The sequence below is a fragment of the Triturus cristatus genome, chromosome 6 (assembly GCF_964204655.1).
Source record: "Triturus cristatus chromosome 6, aTriCri1.1, whole genome shotgun sequence".
Taxonomy (NCBI): domain Eukaryota; kingdom Metazoa; phylum Chordata; class Amphibia; order Caudata; family Salamandridae; genus Triturus; species Triturus cristatus.
The window spans coordinates 953702114-953717436 of NC_140589.1; the positions used below are offsets into that span (position 1 = coordinate 953702114).

At 45.4% G+C, this 15323-nt stretch overlaps 1 protein-coding gene across 1 annotated transcript in view; it reads left to right on the plus strand.

Annotated features, from left to right (window-relative positions):
* The window catches only part of ACAT2 (acetyl-CoA acetyltransferase 2), a 345929-nt gene that overhangs the window by 34976 nt on the left and 295630 nt on the right, over positions 1–15323 (plus strand). The gene's annotated exons all lie outside the window — the stretch shown is intronic.

Consider the following 15323-nt stretch of genomic DNA (forward strand, 5'->3'; position numbering starts at 1 on the left):
GTATCTAACCCGATTAAGATCTTGTGGTCAGATCATTATTTGATCCCTTTTAAACTTAGACGTCCGACCAACAGAGGGTCTGTACCGAAACCCCTGGCTATTAGGCGCAGAGACTGGAGGAAATTTAGTCATGATGGATTCAGTCATGCCCTAGGACAGGGATCCCCAAAACTCAGCAACAACCTGACTGAGGCGTGCAGGATGTATGATGAATGGGTTGAGAGTGCATTGAATAAAGTTGCCCCCTGGACTCAGAAAGCCATGGCTCGGAGCATGAAATCCGCTCCGTGGTTTACTGCTGAGCTACGAGCCGCCAAAACCAAATGTAAAACTCTTGAGCGTAGATGGAGAGTGGATTATGCCCCTTCACTACGTGAAGTCTACAAGAGTGAATTAAAGTCCTATCATAAACAGATCAGGGAGTCTAAAAGAGACTATTACAGTAAGAGGATTGACTGCTCAGAGAATACCTCTAAAGAGCTATTTATGATCTTAAAGGAACTCTCCTCCCCGCTAGCTAGTTCAGGGGAAGTTCCCCCCTCGACAGAGTCATGCAATGAGATCGCAGACTTCTTTATTGGGAAGGTAGAAAAGATCTATGACTCTTTTCAGACTATTACAGAACCCACAGATTTGCCCAACTCTTACCGCGAAATACAGGTTAAGAACATTCTTGGGAAGTTTGTGGTCCCCCAAACTGAGGAGCTAATTAATATTCTATCGGACATCCACTCTGGCTCTCCCTTAGATGCTGTTCCAGCGAGGAGTCTTCGCAGTCATCTCTCCCAGGTAGCGGAACACATAGGTAACTTGGCCTCTCTTTCCTTTCAAGAATGCCTAGTTCCGGACGACTGGAAACTGGCCCAAGTTGTCCCGATAAAAAAGAAAGCTCATATCTGCATATCACAACTGGACAATCTGAGACCTATCTCGCTCCTCCCCTACTGTGCGAAGGTAGTGGAGAAATTGGTTAACCGACAGCTGGTGAGCTTTGTGGAGGATAATAAGATCCTTCACTCGTCTGTCGGGATTTAGAGCCAAACATTCGACGGAGACCGCTCTCCTTCTTTCGACGGAACTGCTGCGGTGTCAGGCGGATGAGGGTCACACGGCCGCACTGGTCCTATTGGACTTAAGTGCGGCGTTTGACACCGTTTCACATTCCGTTTTACTGGACCGTCTGAGTGAGAAGGGCATAACCGGTCCTGCTCATGAGTGGTTGGTGTCCTTTCTTAATAACCGGAGATTTCAAGTGCACTGTCCACCGTGCAAATCCAGTATTAGACGTCTTAAACAAGGGGTTCCACAAGGCTCGATTCTGAGCCCCACATTATTCAATCTGTACATGGAACCTCTTGCCAAACTGGTGGAGTCATATGGTGTTGCCATAGTCTCTTACGCAGACGATACACAACTGGTGATCAATCTGTCTCGTGACCCAGTTGTGGAGGCTGAGAAATTTTCGGCATGCCTGGTAGCACTTGATGGGTGGATGAAGCTGAACTACCTCCGCCTCAACGGTAATAAGACGGAAGTTCTTATTGTTGGCCCCTGTCCCTCCATCTGGACATCCGCCTGGTGGCCCATAGAACTGGGCTCTGTCCCTGTCCCGGTTGACACAGTCAAGAACCTCGGCATACTCCTCGATTCTAATCTAGCCTACACTAATCATGTGGGTAATGTTGCTGGTAAATGCTATGGTATCCTGAAGGTCCTGAGGAAGGTCCTGGACCTACTGCCTCCTAGCGCCAGAAAAACAATGATACATGCCTTGGTTACCTCCCATTTAGATTATGGGAATTCCCTCCTATGCGGACTCAGTAAAAAAGGTCTAATGCAGTTGCAACGCGTCCAAAATGCAGCTGCTAGGCTTGTCCTGAACCTCCCCAGGAGGGCCTCTGGGAAAAATGCCCTGCGTTCCTTACATTGGCTCCCGATAATGGAACGAATTACATTCAAAACGATGTGCATTACCCATCGCATTGCTCATTTAAAAGCACCTTCTTATCTACAGAAACTGCTTCCTGTCTATCGACCTTCACGCCCTCCTAGGTCGATGGGCAATATGTTATTAGTTGCTCCACGGATTCACAGAGCAAGGATGGGAGGACGGTCCTTCAGATACCTTGCCAGTAAAGGCTGGAATGACCTTCCCATCGAATTGAGGATGGAACCGTCCGAAACTAGGTTTAGACAAAGGCTGAAAACCCATCTTTTCCCCAAAACATAATTTAGTATAGTTCCTCCGGCACTATACTCCACCGACGTGAACGTTGCTTGTGTGATGTTAGTGGAATTGTCAGCGCGGGGACGCACTGTTCCGTGTGCAACCATGCGCTTAATAAATGCCATTAATAATAATCCTATGAATATGCCTCTGGAAACTCTCAGGCTAGGTCGGGCCTTGCTCTTTTCGCCCAGTTTCCATTGTGTGCAGGCCTGCACCAACATTCTTAGGTCATAATCCACCTGAAGAGAGTGAGATCTTTTCCCCCTCTACAAATTGGTCAGCGGCATTTTGGGGGTTATGGCATACCAGTAGGCGGGTACTGTCCCAGGTCTCCAACTCGACTGCCTACGTCTCCTTGAAACGGAGAAATTGTATTTGACAGTCCACCTAATGTCAACTGTGGACTGAGGCGAACGGGGATATAAAAAAAACATTAAAAAAAGGCTGCATTCCGCGGCAAAGCCGTGTAATTTAAAGCAATTCTGCCAAAGGAAATGATGTGCATTTCGTCCAGGTCAGTTCTTTGGGTACAGCAGAATAAGAGGCAGTACTTTTTCGCAAAGATTACAGATTTTGTTTATGTTTGAGAGGTTCATGCTCAAATGCCACGTTAACCCTGATTTGACGACTGTCACCAATGCAGTCCTTAGACTCCGCTTCTCACAGGAGGCCTCGAAAAATGTTAAACATGTTACTGGACTTGCAGGTCTAAAGACTTGGATTATCTACTCCTCCTAGTAGCGTTAGTAGTAGTGCAATCGACCCAGAACTGGACACAATATTATTTAAAAATGTCACAATGTAGGGAGCTTTGCCATTAGTAAGAACTGTCATATGTTTTTTGTGCTGAATCTGTTTTTTCAAATGTTCTCACCTCCTGCCTTTTCATGACTGGTAAGTAGCGGACATGCAGGGTTATCATTCCAGCATGTGCCTTGTTAGTTTGACAGTGGCAGGGCTTATCTCCGTTCATAGTGCTCTTTCACTGTTAGTCACCTTACTGCTGGAGGGACCAGGCCCTCCGGATGGTCATATGACCGCAAATGTTTAAGGGTTGCAGCATACATTAAAATGATGACTTGCTGTTTGGGAGAAGTCTTTATTTTTAATGACAAGAATGACAAGTTGCCCCCCCCCCCCCCCCACTACTGTATGGGATGCGCAGAAAGGTACGATTTCGGGGCAGGCTCATAGTTGCATGATACAGTGGAACCGCATGGGAAAAAAACTCTGGAGTCTCGACTTCAGGATGAGCTTCTGAATCTGAAAATAGAGTATTCTAAATGTCTTGTCAATCGACATGCAGCTATAGCAGAGTTTTATTTTTGAACAGCTATAGTCCATACAGAAGGTCATCTAGAAAAGGACTTGGGACATGGCATATAAAAATTGTATTCTAGATAGGCATCCTTTTTCAAGAATAGCGAAGAAGTGGAGTGCTTACTTGCTTACCAGAAAAACTGATCTCCTGCATTAGCAGTTTTTCGGGGAAGGTTGTGTCTGGTAAAGCCGAAATATTGGATGTTTTTCATGAATACTACACAGCTTTATATTCCGGTGATACACAGACCTCGTCGGCAGGGGTGACTGAGTATTTGCAGACATTGAGACTGCTCCACAGGAAGTACTGGGTGCCCAGTTAGGCTAACGTAAACTAGGAAAGCTCTATTCCAATTGGCATCCGGTAAAGGACCAGGTTCAGACTCCATTCGGCCTAAGTTTTATAAGGTCTTCTCCTATATAGTCCTCCCTAGCTGTATGGAGCTAGTTAATTCTTTTTTTTTTTTATCTTCGGTACTTCTATCTTGTGGGGGAAGCAAAATATTGGGCTTTTTTTTTATTGCCAAAAAAGTGTAAACAGACCATGACAAATCTATACCCTTACTGGCTATGGCGAGTCAGGTTTATCAAGGGGAGTCCTATTTAGGGCCTACTCGCTCCTTCTTGCGAGATGACAAACAGTTGCTAGCTCACAAAGTGAAAGAGCATTAAATATGCTTTTAAATCTTATTTTTATCTTATCATATTTATTATGTGTTCAGAGACAGAGTTCAGCTTACATCCACAATTACTTTTCTTTCTCTGAAAGTTCTTGTTTTTTGTACAGTGAACTGTCTGACAAACGCCCTTTACAAAAAGTGTGAAAGGAACGGCTGTAGGATGTCATGTTTTATTCTAACACACATTTAAATAGTTAAAAACTGAACTGTACAAACCGTTCCAAATAAATGTCACTAGTTATGAAAGCCCCTGTTTTGTAATTCTGTTTGATGAAAAACATATTTTAAAACGATGAAAACAAATCCGAGCATTTTACTTGGTGATGTGCAAATGATAAATGTTTACTAAACCCCAGTTTTCACAGATTATTGTTTATACACTGTATAGTTTTAGAAGTAAAACTGCATGTTGGGACTTTTTTGGGCCATTTCAATGGATAATGTGCTGTCTGTAAAGGACAGTGCACTACCACCTCATACTTTAGCAATATATTTATTAAAAGTGAGTTTTTAAACATGAACTGAGAAACAATCCTGCCCCTGCCCTGACTGCAATGCTATTTGTGAAGTAAGAGGCAAGGCATGCGTACCCTTTATGTTGGCTAGATTCTTATTTTGCATGAAGCAAATGTTTGTTCTATTAAATTGAATCAAATCGGGTTTTTTTGTACAGCAGGAATGCTGAACTCTCATATTGGAAGGTGTTCTCTATGTGATAATGAAGAAAAAGGTGACTCTGCAAAATAAAATATTTGCCTAGGATGACATATTGAGACCACTTTATGGGTCAAGTACATTACAGTTAAGTCGAGTAGATTGTTCAAGTTACTAGACTACAGTTCTAGTAACATTTTAATTATTTTTTTTAGACCTGGTAAACCGCTCTTAATTGTGGCCCGTATCGATCTATCTCGTTAATGAACTTGGATACCAAAATATATATATCAGTGTGCTTGGTAATCTGCTCCCATTTGTCCTTTCCATTTTGGTGGACCCCATACTGCACAGGTTTATTCTGCCCGTATTAGTCTTGCTAGGAGGTTGCGGAAGAAGTGTGTATGCCTGCCAGAATGATCTGCTGGACGCTGTGAAAGCTTTCTATAGTCTCCTGGAACTTTTTGTGGGCAATGATGACCCAGATATGGTTGAGTGAACTGCTGTTAAGTCCCTTTTATCACTCATTGATAACCCATATTTATAACCCATATTGTGTGTATGGGGGCATGTCTGACAAGATTAGCATTAAGATTAGCATTGATAGGGGTATGAGACAGGGCTGTCCTCTGTCTCCCCTACCTTTTCTTTCCTTAAGTCCTGAGCCATACATTCAAAAGCTTAAAGTTCAGATTGCATTACCCCCCTTTGAAGCTTAATACGTTAACGCCAAAGTCCCTGCATACTCTGATGACATCGCCATTCTGACTGCTTCTCCGTTTAAGGCCCTCCCCAATATTGAAAGCATTGTGAGCCAATTTGGTAAGGTCTCTGGTTCTAAGCTGAATGTGGAAAAAACTCAGGTCATCACAAGCATTAAGCTGCATCCCCCGGACTCTTGATATCTTAAAACAGCTACATACCTAGGGATCGGGAATACTTCTGTCATTCGGGAGACAGTGAGCAAAAATTATTATGATGCACTGTTCCAAGAATCCATATCTGTGTTCAGGAAATGGGATCTGCTCCATTTGAGGGTTATAGGAAGATGTAACCTGATCAAAATGGTTATAGTGCTACGTTTTCTTTATCTATTTCAAGCTATTCCATTCTTACTCATAAAAGTATATGTCAAGAAGATTGAAGCCAACTGATGGTAATTCGTATGGCGCTATAAAGAACCTTGTTGCCTTATTCATTTCCTGCAGCTTTTCCGAGATATGGGCAGTATTGCACGCCCATCGATTTGGCTATATTTTTAGGTCGAGCCTGTACAGCGCTTGCCCTCTTAGGCGAACTGTTGTCTCTACTTTGTGGAGTCCACCTCCTCACACATTTTGGATAGGCCTTTGTTTGTGTCATTTTGAAATAGTAGCCTGCAAATGGCGGGTGTATGTCCCACTTTTTCTGGGAAGTTCACTCCCATGGAGTATTGCCGCGGGAGAGCAGCGACGAGCACGCAGTCCCTACATGCAGTGCAGCCTATGAGTGCTTGTTAGTCTTCTGCTGCGCATGAATGTTCTGTAGTCTGAAATGGTATGGCACTTAGCTGCTGTTTACAAATCCACGTAGTCGTGCGTTTGCTGTGAGACATTTTACTACAGCTGCTGGCCCAGCCCCTGGGAATGTCAGCCCTGTGGCTGTTTATTCATGGCTCCGCAGTGCATAACAAGGACGGTGTCTGTTCATGATGATGTTTTCGTGTCTCTATTCCCGTATAATTCCTTATTTTCTTCCAACCCCACAGCCACACTCATCGCTATTCTGCTTTCTGTCTCTTGCCTCCTTTTTTGTTCGTAAGGTTTCCATATGTGTTCCTTGTTTGTAACCGACTGACTTTCTGTTCCCTTTCTTACTAGTTAAATTTTTTTTTTTTTTAAGAACTGTTTGGATTTCTTTTCATGTAATTCAAGACAGTTTATTCATAGTTACCTGGTAGCGCTTTTATCAAAGTATAGAGCCACAGGGCACTTTAGCGCCCATAATTGACAACTAACAAGATGACTCTGTGCCTCTGACCGTGCCCTCCTCCTCCTGCTCTGTCTTTCTTCTCCTGCTCTCCTCCTGCCTCTCTCCATCTTCTAACTTCTTACCTCATTCCTACACTTTACTTGCCTCCCCCTTCCACTGCTGTTACTCCTCCCCTACTTGCTGCTCTCCCTTGCTTTTTCCTTCCTTTCCCTTGCCCTCAGTCCAGTCCCTTCCCTTACCTTGTCTGCATTAGATCACTTATTGCTTAAAAAGTGCGCATACACTCTGAGTAGCTTCAAAGATGGAAATTTGGAAGAAAATTGACCACAAGCTCCGATTCGTTGTCAAGGAGGCTGCTTTATTTATAAGCAAGTTGTGTGTAAAGTAATAACACCCTTCAGCTTCTTGCTGTATAAACTAATATCCCCTCACAATGCTCTAACAAATGTAAAGTAACCCCTCCCTCGCCCCGAACACTTCCCACCCAAAGAACATCTTACTTCGACTTGACATCTTCTGTTTTTAGGTCGAGTCTGGGCAGTGCATGCACTGCTCTACGTGGCATGCTGTATTAGAGTATTGACTTGAAGCCTCGCCCACTCTCCGCCGCTATTTGTAATTGGCTTGTGTCATTTTCCTTCGTAAATGCTGGCTTCTAATTCCCTAATAGACTTATTAGTTCCTCCTTAGTACCGCCTTGTCTTCATTTGTAACCTCCCATGAAGACTAGACCTTTTACTTCTGTTACACGGTATGTCATATTTAGTCAGCGCGCCAGGTGCGCTTTCACTATCCGAGCAACCCGGGACAGTGACGGCCACTTCTTTGAAGTGAAAAAGGTCTCACAATCACAAGAATTTGAGCTAATGTCATTAGAAATGACAAAATGCCTTTTATTTATGTGTTAATTATCAAAACAGATAAATAAAAGGCATTGTTATTAACAATGCCAATAGCTTAAACTCTCACAAATGCGAGACCTATTGCATTGCAAATGCTTGTTTATCTTGGTTTGTTTTTCTCCACCCAGGCGCAATGGGTTTAAGCAAGTGGCAATTGTTGCATCTTTACCCAGATTATCTTCTATCTCAGCATATGCACCAGCCCTTGCAAGGGATTATCAACTCCATCTATTTCAAGCAAACTACATTCAAAACGCTGGCCGTCTTTTATACAGTCTGGTTGCATATTCACACCGGCTTAAACTTTTCAGGTTTATTTGTCTTGGGGCTTTAAGGGTAACTCTAATTTTTGACCGATTATTCACAATGGTTACACTCCGCTCTGGCAGCTCGTGGGTGTGGAGAGTCTCTGTCAGATATTCCTTGAGGGTACTTCAGAGGTCTTTTGGTGTACATAGGTGGGAGTGTTTCTGCTTTCTCCAGTTCATAGACTATCTTATTTGCCTCTCTGCTAATAAGTTCTCCACGGAGCAGAACCCATTCTTCGATTGGGTTAGCAGAAGGCCTAACCGAGGTGGCAATGGTACCTTTTTATCAAATTCTTTTGAATAATAGGCTGCATTAGCATTATTTTGATCAGTTGGTGACAATGAGGTCGAAAGTACTGGTGCTTCTCATCTCTTTAGAAGACAATAGTCTTTGTAATCAGTTGACTCAGAAGTCTCTTAATGTATGTTGTTTGAAGACCCATTCATTCAAAATTCTTTATATGTATTATACACCCTATCGCTTATTTAAAATGGGCTGTAGGGAGACTTCTATCTGTTTTCGGTGCAAGCGTTCAGATGCCAGTACAACACGCCTTTGCTACCTGTCCTGTCATCATTTTGGGCAACCTTTGCCAATAAATTGAACAACTTGCTGCAGGTAGGTGTGAGTTCAGACCCAAAGTTGATTATTCTGGACCACTCTCATAATATACCTTACAACCTTGCATATATATTTTTTTCTGCCATTACGGCAGTGGCATGACGAAACTGGAGGCGGCCCCCCTGCAGAATACATAGAGGGGCACAGTGCCGAAAGGGCCCCTCTTTGCTTGGGTTATTGTTACTCCACTGCATTACAGTCGCAAGGCTGGTCCTCACTAAGGGCTTGGCTTCAAAGTGAACCGCAGAATCCTAAAGCTTGTTGGCAGTACTTTATCTCTGATTTTAGACTGGAGCTTACTATTATTCAAAACCGCCCAAACAGATGAAAATTGTGTTGGCTGTGGCAACCAGTTAGGGAACGACTTTCTATTTTCCTGCCTGGCTACCTGCATAACATTTTAGCTTTCGCTTTTGGTTGGACCATTCATGTTTGTTCGAGACGTGTGACAAAATATTTTTTTAAGACGCATGTAATCTTGTCTATGTATTTGTAATTATTTTTGTCATTTTAATTATCTAGTGATACTTCCCAATAAATAATGGAAAAAAAACATTGTTTATATGCAAGTCAATGCACAACCTGACATCTCTGGTGCGTTTCAGTAAAATCCTTATTGGAGCCACCAATAGAGAAGATTCAGCTGGTTAAATGATCTTGTTTTTTGCACGAATGGTCCAACTTTTCTTACAATTTGCCCTTGTATCCGAGGAGAGTATTTATAACTTGATGCCTAACTGATAATGGCATGGCCTTTCAAATTAGTGCAATGTTTGGAACTTGAAATGTTCCCATTTTGTCCCCAAAACATAAATCAAACTCACGGTGAATGCTTCTTCGATTCATTGTTTCTTTTTTCTTCGCGAATACACTCTCGGCAACCACTTTTCTGCACATGACCCCTTTTACTATTTTTCTGTAGACTGGCGAGGTGGGAGCCGCTCTGGGATCTAACACAATCCAATTTCTTCCTGATGTGTCCAGTGTAATATTGATTTGTCATTCCGATTTATCTAGCTTCTTCTTCTTCTTCTTCTTCTTCTTCTTCTTCCTTTTTTTTTTTTTTTTTTTTTTAAAAACGACTTTTTTTTATTGACGTTTTCAGTAACATAGCAAGACAGGAGTAAAGTTATTACATCAGTTTCTCATCACCCCTTGCACCCCTTTCCTCCGCATCCATATTCTCGTAAGTGTGCTTCAATGTCCTGTCTCATCCGGAGGACTCTAAATAAATCTCGTCCTGTCACTTGCCATATTGTCGTGTCCGGTCTCAGATATCATTTTGGTCTAGTATCGAGTAAGTGTTTTATTTACATTTGGCATTCTCTTATTCATCCCTTTACCTCTCTCTCCTTCACTGCCAGTCCCCCCCTTCTTCCTCCCCATTTGTTTCTGCAGTGGGGTCCTTTTGCATCCATCAGCATGAGTTACCGTGCTTGGGCATCCTCTTCTATCTTTTCATCTTTCCTAAACTGTTTCATTCTGATGAGTTCTGCTGTTGCCCACTCACCACGGTCTCTCAGCCATTCTTCAAATGTCGGCGGGGTCAGAACTTAGCCATCTAATCACTATTCTCCTCTTTGCTAGTACCAGCCTGTAGTGCTAGAGGCACTCTTGTGGTCTGACACCCTGTGATGACCTTTGACTACCAATATTTTAATTGACTTTGGTGTGTTATTTTATCCTAGCCTGAATGTACAATGTCCTGCATATGCCTTGCTTCTGCTAAAGGTTTATTTCTTTTAATCTTGCTGTCTTTCAGTGGGAGCTTTCATGGAGTAGAACAGCCTTGCCAAGAACAGAACGTGTGGGATGTGCATTTGCAAGCATAAGCGAGAGAGAGGTGTGGAACGTACTTTTTGGTCTCGAAGTGCAGTGTTGTGTGTAGTGGTGCACAAATGTGCACTGTGTTGTACATTGGAAGTATTATGAAGTTCTTACTATTTGCTTTGACATGGCCTCATGTCGTCCTCTTTTCTGACTCTGCCTGGCTTGAGCTTTATCTGCGTGCACAGCAACGCTTGCAAGTTGTTTGGGTTAATCACGTTCAAGGATTGTTTTTGTGAGAGATTGTTTAATGTACCCTGGAAGGCTTTCGTGAGCTTCGTCAAGATAAAGGCTAGAACATGCAAGACTGTAGAGGGAACGTGGGAACTCCTTCCTGCCATGGAATACTTGCTTGGAAGCTGGCCAGGCCTGGTAAGATTCCTCTGGCCCGGGAGGAAGTTTTCTCGAACCTTCTAGTGCGAGTTTTGAGACTATAAAGCTGGTGAACGATCGGGTGAGGTGATTTGTTTCTGACTAGTGCCATTGTGATGTGTGGTTCCAGTGGCTGTGGTCATTTGAGGTGTTTGATCTTTGATTATTGCCATTGTGATGTGTGGTCAGTGGCTTTGATCATTTGAGGTGTTTTCTTTGCAATGTGTGACTGAGTGAGGTGCACCTCCAAAGTAATAATTTGATGTATCTAGTGTATATATATCTTTCTGATCTTTTGCAGGACGTCCAGCATATTCTTTTTTTCTTGAGTTTTATCTCCTAATATTTGCTGCTTGTGTATTCATCAGTATTATTCATGCATTTAACTGTTGCATTTACCAATTGTGTTATTATCGCATGCATATAAACATATATACCTCTAAATATATTTGAATGTTGTTACTTTGGCATCTGGGAAAGCCTTTCTGTTAGAGAGCATTGTGTAAAATCAAACCCCAACCCTTATTCTAAAAAGAGTCTTTGCATTTTTGTAAAATAAAACCCTTTTCTAAAGGTGTTTGGTTTGTGTTAAATGTCTCCTGCCTCGCCGAGTGTTGAGCCACCGTGTGGGAGATTCTGTATTATCTGAAAGGCAAAGCAAGACGCAGCCCTAATAGTACAAACCGTCTACTAAGTTTCTTTGATTTTGGCATAGGGAGCAGTCCCATTATCACAACCCGTATTGTTTTGTGAATGTTCCTCCCTGTGGCTGTTTGCCTTAGATCGACTATGTTCCCCCAGTATGACATCAAACCTGTGATTCCATATCATGTGCATGAAATGCGCATCTGTTTGGCCGCTTCTGGGGCATGCGTTGGTGCGTTCTGGGTAGATTTTAAATACTCCATGAAATCAGGTAAGTCTGATGTATAATATTGTACTGTGTAAGTTTAAGTCTCGCGTTAGAGCTCACTCTTTTAACTCCCTCATGTACCTTTGTCCAATCCTCATCTGTCAGGGGCTCATCTAAAATCTCACCCCATCTGGTTTGAATTGGGAGGGCCTTCTTCAGGAGATCGTTGTGCAGTGCTCTAAACATGTGCGAGACCAGCCTGCGTCCCCCTGCCTTATTAAGGATTGTCTGTAGTACCGATGTACCGCGTGGTTCTTGCAGGAAAGAGGGCCATAGTACGCAGGCCACAGCGGATATCTTCCCATATTGTAAAAATTGCCCTCTCCCTAGTGCAAAAGTGTGTTCGGCCTCCTCTCGTGTATAAATTGTTCATTGCTATACAACTCCCCCATTGTATGACATACCCTGTCTACCAATTTCTTACTAGATATTGAGTCTGCTATCTTCTCAAAGGGTTTCACCTCCCATAATAGCATATCTGTGGCATAGGGCACGTGTTGAACGACCTTCTATTTTACAATTTTTTTTTATAACTTTCTTATAGCACCTCCCATGCCTGTGGGTGTGGTAGGTCCTGCACTTTCCACCTTTTGGTCAGAAGTTGCTTAGCGACTGCGAGTCCCAGGTCGAGAAACCGTGATGTCACTTTGGTGGCCGGAGTTCTATGGAAGTGGTGCAGCAAGTAGACCGCCCAGTCAAAGGGTATGTCGCGACCTGTGCTGACGCGCAGTGACACGCTGATTGTGTGCCAATATGTGTGCAGCCTGTGCCAACTCCACAGCATGTGCACAAGATCAGCCTCTGGTTCCGCACATCTAGGGCACATCGCGTCTGTACGATGGAAGTACCTATTGAGCCCCTCAGGCGTGAGGTATGCCCTGTGGTCAACGAACAGTTGTATCTGTCGGAGTCTAATGTTTCTGGGTATGCGTACAGGGCCTGTCAGTACTCTTTCCCACTCCTTGTCCGATAACTGTCTCCCCAGGCCGAGTTCCCATTTGCGTCGGAGAGGCTCCAGGGTGATCGCCGTGTATGTGCGCAGTGACGCCACGAACCAACGGATTAGGCGCCTGCCTCGCCCCATAACGTGGAGATACTGTATGGTGAGGTGTTGACTGGGTTCTGTGGACATAACCCACCGCTCATTAATTATGACCCTGACCGCTAAATGGGGGGGATAAGAATTGTCCCGGTGGTAATTCCCCCCCCATCAACCAGAGAGTCGTATGGGATGAGCGTGCCATCGCGGTACAGGTCTCCAAAGCTCTGTATGTCTGCGTCCCGCCAGTGTGTAAGTGCGAGAGAGGTAAGCGCTCCTGTCCCGCTAGGGGAGCCCTCTAATGGGATTGCCGGCGCATAGGGGACCAATGCTCTTAGTAAGGAACAGGCTCCTGCGGTAGCAACGATTTGCCACTGCAAGGAGAAGCGGAGTCGGCGTTGCAGACTTTGTGGCCGGGTGGAACAGCGCCAGCAGCTGCTCTAGAGAACGTGGTGGCAGTGTGGAGTCGGTGTCCTCCTGACCCCTAGCCCCTAGCCAGCGGGCTATCCACTGCAGCTGAGAGGCTAAGTAGTAGTGCTCAAAGCAAGGTGCGGCCAGTCCCCCTTGGTCTGTAAGGAGATAGTTTCGCCAGCGACATCCTGTGCCTGCTGTTCCCCCAGACGAGATCTCTGAGTAGTTGAGATAGTTTGACAAAGAAGGACGCGGGAACAAATAGGGGGAAGTTAACAAAATAGTACAGTAACCGCGGGAGAATCACCATTTTGGATAGCGCTACTCTACCAGTGACAGTTAACGGCAACGTACCCCAGAAGCGCACCTGTAACTTAATGGCCATGAAGGCCCTGCCAAGGTTGCCATCAAACTGATCCGCCGGCTGCCGGTAAATTTGGAGTCCCAGGTATCAGAATGTGTCTCCACTCCACTGGACCCGCGCGCCATTAAGGGTATAGCCCGGGTCGCACCTCCCTTCACCAAACGCAAAAAGACGGGACTTACTGGCGTTCAACCAAAGACCCGAAACGGCGGCGAAGTCCCATAGTGTGGGCCAACCGGACTGGAATATCTTCTATGTCTCGCACATATATCAACAGGTCGTTGGCGTATAGTGACACTTTGTGTACTGCATCCCCTAGTGGTATGCCGTCTCCCAGAGCCGCGTGTAATGTCGCCAGAGGCTCCATCGCCAAAGCAAACAGGAGTGGTGAGAGTGGGCACCCCTGCCTGGTGCCCCTGCAGATCGGTATGGCGTCTGAGATGTACGGACCCAGCAGCATCCTAACCGTGGGGTTTTTGTATAATAGGCCCACCATCTGCAGAAACCCCAGCCCCAGATCATAGCGCATCAGCAGTGCCTAGAGGTATCGCCACTCCAGGCAATCAAATGCCTTTTCCAGGTCCAGCATTAAGCAACCTGCTCTCGGCCACTCCCGCAGGCTGTCCGCAGCCACCCTGAAAAACCTCCTTAGATTCAGCGACGTGCTTCGCTTGGGCACAAAGCCGTTTTGATCCCCGTGGACCAGATCCGAGACCACTGGCGCCAGGCGGTCCGCCTGAATTTAGGCAAGGATCTTATAGTTGACGTTGAGGAGCGCCAGTGGCCTATTGGATCCTAGGTCTGTGTGGTCTCGATCTGGTTTGGGCAAAGACACCAGGTAGGCCTTGCACATCGAAGGGGGTAGCATGCCGTTCTCAAGTGCCGTTACGTACAGTGTGTGAAGGCGCGGCACAAGATACTCCCGGTAGGCCTTGTAAAATTCGACGGGTAGGCCATCTGGGCCCGGCGTATTCCCAGACGCCATGGAGGAGATCGCGTCGCCTATTTCCTCCAACGTGAGGGCAGTTGAGTGCCTCCTGATGTACGTCAGTTGCCATGGGTAGCTGGGCCTGTTCAAAGAACCTCTCCAGGTCCTGGCCCGAGCAATGAACTTTAGACCGATACAGCTGTGTGTAATGGTCTGCCATAACCCTGTGAACCTCCTTTTGCGTGTGTACTAGGTCCCCCTCCGGCGTGCTCATAACTGCAATCGGGGTACAAGTATACTCTTGTTTCAGAAGCCAGGCGAGCAGGCTGCCCACTCTATCCGCCGTGGCGTGTGTGCGGGCCGTGTGTGCTGCATAGTTGTGACACTGTAAGCGCTCCAGGAGTGCCGCATGCTGTGTCCGAAGGTCTAGCAAACGATCCGCATGCCTGCCACCACCCTCCCCTTCGCGCTCGTGTTGCAGCAGTTGGGATTCAAGGCGAGTGAGTGATTGCGCCAGCTGTTTTGGTATGTTCCATGTGGCCCCCAAGCAGTGACCCCTAAGTGTTGTTTTGAGGGCCTCCCACTCCACTAGCGCGTCGCTCGCTGTGTTTTCGTTGGGATCAAAATATGTAAGGATAGCCGTCCCTAGCGAAGACCGGAACTCTGGGTCCTCCATCGCAGCAGGTTGGAGCCACCATGTGGGTATGGGAGGCCCATGGGCATCCCAGCTGAGCTGTAACCATAGGGGGTTATGATCGGAATGCGTCCACCCCGGGTACTCT